Genomic DNA, 5,317 nt, shown 5'->3' on the forward strand with positions numbered 1-5,317 from the left:
GACAACTTCGTGTGACATGGGACAACAAAAAAATAACACAGGTTGCCTAATCATGGAACACTAAATCAACATCAAGTAGTGCTCAGACTTTTATGGCAGAAGCGCCAAGTTTGACCTTAACGATCTAGTGCCATCTACATTACAAGATATTAGAAAAATATATATTTTTTTAATTCAGAAATTGCTGGGCATGCAGGGAATCCACTGATGAGAGACTTACCATCAAACCAATATAACTGAGTTGATAAGTGAAACCCAGACAGACAAAATATCACAACTGCTATTTTATTTGAGACCCAATAGAAAAGACTAGATTTTGGAAACAGGAATAGAATAATAATTTAATGTAAGTGCTTTTCTCACCCAAGGCACCAAAGAAAATTAAAACAATCCAACACAGAACATAGTATGCAGACATCAAGGTTATATACAGGTGTCAGAGCCACTGGACAGAACAGAATTAACACATCCTTACACTTTCCTGAACAGCAGCCTGTAGCTGTGCCTTATATGAGGCCAGTCTCTGCAGGCCTGGCAGTGACTGGAAGTGCGCTCCACAGGAGAGGAGCCACACACCTGAAAGCCGTGTCACCCATAGTTTACTCTGTTGAAGGGAGCTGGAGGAGCCAAGGGCATGTGTGGGGTAGGATGCAGTCAGACAGGTACTTGGGTCCAGAGTTGTGGATGGCTTGGTAGGTGTGAACTGGGATTTTGGCAGATGCGCCAACAGGGCATTACAATAGTCCAAACAGGATGAGATAAACTGTCAGACAACTGTCAGACGGATCACCACCTCAAGCTGAACCTCGGCAAGACGGAGCTGCTCTTCCTCCCGGGGAAGGACTGCCCGTTTCATGATCTCGCCATCACGGTTGACAACTCCCCTTGTGTCCTCTTCCCAGAGTGCTAAGAAACCATGGCGTGATCCTGGACAACACCCTGTCGTTCTCCACTAACATCAAGGCGGTGACCCGATCCTGTAGGTTCATGCTCTACAACATTCGCAGAGTACGACCCTGCCTCACACAGGAAGCGGCGCAGGTCCTAATCCAGGCACTTGTCATCTCCCGTCTGGATTACTGCAACTCGCTGTTGGCTGGGCTCCCCTGCCTGTGCCATTAAACCCCTACAACTCATCCAGAACGCCGCAGCCCGTCTGGTGTTCAACCTTCCCAAGTTCTCTCACGTCACCCGGCTCCTCCGCTCTCTCCACTGGCTTCCAGTTGAAGCTCGCATCCGCTACAAGACCATGGTGATTGCCTACGGAGCTGTGAAGGGAACAGCACCTCCATACCTTCAGGCTCTGATCAGGCCCTACACCCAAACAAGGGCACTGCGTTCATCCACCACTGGCCTGCTGGCCCCCCTACCTCTGAGGAAGCACAGTTCCCACTCAGCCCAGTCAAAACGTTCGCTGCTCTGGCACCCCAATGGTGGAACAAGCTCCCTCACGACGCCAGGACAGCGGAGTCAATCACCACCTTCCGGAGACACCTGAAACCCCACCTCTTTAAGGAATACCTAGGATAGGATAAAGTAATCCTTCTAACCCCCCCCCCAAAAGATTTAGATGCACTATTGTAAAGTGGTTGTTCCACTGGATATCATAAGGTGAATGCACCAATTTGTAAGTCGCTCTGGATAAGAGCGTCTGCTAAATGACTTAGAAAATGTAAATAAAGGCGTGGATAAGTCGCTCAGCTGCAGGTTGTGATAGCATAGGTCGTAACCGTCAATGTTCAGTAGAATTATAAATTAAGACCAAGATCACACTTGATGTGGGCCTCAAACAAGAGCTGACTATGAAATATCACCCAGGTTGTGACAAAACATTGTGGGATCGAAGCTTAATAAAAAAGTTTATTAAACATCTGTACAAAAACATGAATTAATCAATAATTATATACACAGATATACCCAGCCCATTCAAGTATTAGAGCCAATGGCTTTCAAGTGGGGGCACCATTGGCTAAGCTTCATTCACCCTCATCTTCAGCAGGCAGTGGTCTGGATCTGAAAGGCGAGTGATTGACATTAGATAGGCCAGCAAATATGGAATCAATGCTAGTTTTTATAATTACATTTTTAACTGTCTTTGCAGCGCACTCAAAATCATACAGACGCATCCTGAAAAATTTGAAACCTGGCTCAACACCGGATAACTTGCATACAAACAGCTAGATGTACATTCAAACTTGGTTCAATACATTTCCAGAAACAGCAGGACTGTACTTTGGGACTGTACACTGATTCTGCTTTGGCAAAATACCTGAGGCACAGGTGTAAAAAAAATAAAAAAAATAAAATCCGAATCTGTTCCCAAAACATTGCATTTAACAATCAGAACACATACTTTGAAATTGGCAATGTTTTTGGAACAGATTTAAGAGGAACTTCTGCAAGCACTAAAGTGGTAGGCATTTTGAGGCCCCTTTTAGACTAGTCCGAAAACTATGCTTAATAGAATGAACGTACTTCCTGGATGACTTGGACACTCCACTGACTCCGGCCTCTTCATCATCTGATTGGGGGAGGTGGTTCTCTTTGTCAGGCTTCCTGCTGGGCCCACCAAAGAAATCTCCAATTCCCTTCTGCCAAATTGGGGTTGGGCCGAGGGCACACAGGATTACCACCAGCAAATTTACTCTTCGCTGCAAAACAACATTTAGACATCTGCCATGAGTCCTCACCAGTGATGAAAATATGAGCAAGGAACTCATCTGGAGGCAAGTTGTTTGTCATCTACCAAAAATGTCTAATCTAACTAAGATTACATTGAAATATGGTTATTAGCTAGTCAATGTTACTTTTAAGGTGAATGAAATCATGACTCACCAGGTGTGCCTGCTTGAGAGCTGCTTAATGCATTAGCAGAACTCGAGGCACCCAATGACTTCCTGGGTGCAGATGCAGCCACAGCTGAAAATGTATAAATACGTTAGCTAACAAGTCATTTTTACAAGCAAAGTATTAGTAGTTATATTGTAATGCAGAGTTCAGTCTGATATGGCAAAGTGATCGACACCGCCATATGTATGGCTGGGTTCCTTAATTTGGGCGGCGAAATTACCGCCATATTGACGATAATGAATTACAATAGTTTGCTAACCAACGCTAATAAAGACATGTTATGCCAATTCTTTATCTAATCTTTAGTTGTACAGTGACGATTAAAATTTAACTTATTGGTGCAAGTAAAGTTGCGGGTAACAATCCAATCCTGCACAAATGATGAGATGTGAGAACATAACTAGCTAGATAATGCAACATCCGGCTGGGTTGGCATGCGCGTGAGCGGTGTTCAAGATTCTATTGAAATGGCGGGAGACAGGCATCTAACCCGGTCAATCATGTTAGCTAATACAATGAAATCGATCAAGTTCATAAAAAATTGAAAATGTAGGAGTGGCAATTATGTTCGCAAACTACAGTTGGCTACGGTAATTAAGTAGCTAACGTTAGCGATTCCAATTCCGCACTCAACCAGCAAGCTAATTACATATTCATCAGGTTTTGATTACAGAACATTACCTTTCTGTAAGTTCCGGGGACACTGTCTGCCTTCGTCCTCATCATGTTGTCCTAATTTTCACCAATAAAATAAAAACGGGACGTGGACTTTCACTGGAGATTCCACGGAAGCCCAATGTTCATTCTGATTTCCCACTTGGGTTTTGAATGGACGAGTGTGTCTTTGTCTCCTCTGACGTCATTGGTTACGTAACAATCTCCTCCACTTCACGAACGTCTGCCAGAGTTTCTAAACCCAGAGGCGCAACATTGCAAGACTTCTGGGAACAATTGCGAAACAGACCAAGCAGACCAGGCCGGGGTTGGAGAAGTCAATGAGAAAGGCAGAAATGATCTAGTTGTTAATGTTTTCGAAATCTAAAGGCAACAACCTAGATTCGAGACAATGTCTTAAGTAGTTGAACATGTTATTACTTGAACCTCGTGAAAGTGACAAGTTTTAATTTGTGCTGTATATGACAGGCGCAGTTTGCGCGAGACGATCCTTAGACCACAGATGGTTAAAAAAAATCTTTGCTTAGACCCGGTGACATATTTCTGCGCATGAGTTTAGTTAGCCAACGTCGCTATGACATCGCCTACACGTGATCGGGGTTTCTATTGGAGAAACCGTTTTAGCGAATCTTCTTACTGCGCTGTCCTTGGCTTCGCTTTTTAGAGCTTAACACACGCAACTACTAATCGACTAATGCAGTGGTTCCCAAACGGGGTAGGGGTACCAGGGTATCTGCACCCCCCCCCCGTAATTCCCAAGATGTCAACAAATCTTTCTTTTTATGAATTAAAAACAACCATTGTAAATCTTTTTGCTCTTGAATATCATTTTAAAGACTGCTGGATTTAAAATCTTGCATTATTCAAATAATATTTAGTGCAATTGTACATAATGGATTCTATGGAAAAGGAACAACAAAGAAAGAACAAAGAAAATTAATATGGAGGTGAGTTAAAAGAGGGACTTTATATCAAATCTCCTCATAGTGCGGATATTAATGGTGACGTGCTTTTTTTTTTTTAAACACCATTCCCCCAGGGGCGGAAATCCGGACGACCCCCCATCCTGGGAAAAAATATGATTTGTCCCCCCAATATATCACTGAAACATAACTATGCAATTTAAAATAATATGTAAAATACGTAATGAAAGCAATTGTGCTGATTATAGACACTTAATAGCTCGTTTTAAGTTTCAAAAAGATTGAGACCCCCCCACCCTTTGCCTCACAATGGTTTGATCCACTGCCAGTTCCTTAGCTTGCGAGTAACGTAGAGGTCGTATCTACTGTCTGAAAAGGCACTCAATGTACGTAACTGACGTGAGGTTAATCCAGTCAATCGCCAAGACACACACTAGCTGAATATGCAGAGCTAGTGCAAATATTAACTATTAAGCTAGCTAGTACCTATTCCATTTATATAGCGTCAAAGATGGAATCTTTGCTAAAGAATCAATTTATTCCAAGATCAGCATGCATGTAAGTTAGTGCTTCAAAGTCCCTGTGATAAGGTTAGCGATAAACTGAACAGAACCACACTCTCTTCTACCATTGTTTTAAATATATTTAATGGTCTCGTTGTAAAGCTAAATTGTCGCAAGGGAACTTTTATTTATATATTTTACTTCACCTTTATTTAACCCGGTAGCAAAGATTATAGTTAAACACCACTGAATTGGTGCTCGCTTAGCTATGCAAATTCAGCTATTGTTAGAAGCCAGCCAATATGAAACAAACGATTAAAATTACAAAAGGTTGCAGCATATGTTGTGTAAATGCTGAACTCATAC

The 5,317-nt window shown here is 42.5% G+C and overlaps 1 long non-coding RNA gene across 2 annotated transcripts; it reads right to left on the bottom strand.

Annotated features, from left to right (window-relative positions):
* Window positions 1–1,835: 1,835 nt before the first annotated feature.
* LOC123724614 (uncharacterized) lies at window positions 1,836–3,301 on the bottom strand. 2 transcript variants are annotated; one of them, XR_006757161.1, is made up of 4 exons: window positions 3,183–3,301; window positions 2,836–2,919; window positions 2,476–2,651; window positions 1,836–2,013 (listed from the first exon to the last, which is right to left on the bottom strand). It is a non-coding gene; the product is annotated as an uncharacterized lncRNA (long non-coding RNA). The 2 variants fall into 2 exon arrangements; XR_006757160.1 differs by lacking the exon at window positions 3,183–3,301 and having other exon boundaries at window positions 2,836–3,170.
* Between the last annotated feature and the right edge of the window lie 2,016 nt (window positions 3,302–5,317).

Source organism: Salmo salar, chromosome ssa10 (genome assembly GCF_905237065.1).
Source record: "Salmo salar chromosome ssa10, Ssal_v3.1, whole genome shotgun sequence".
Lineage (NCBI taxonomy): Eukaryota > Metazoa > Chordata > Actinopteri > Salmoniformes > Salmonidae > Salmo > Salmo salar.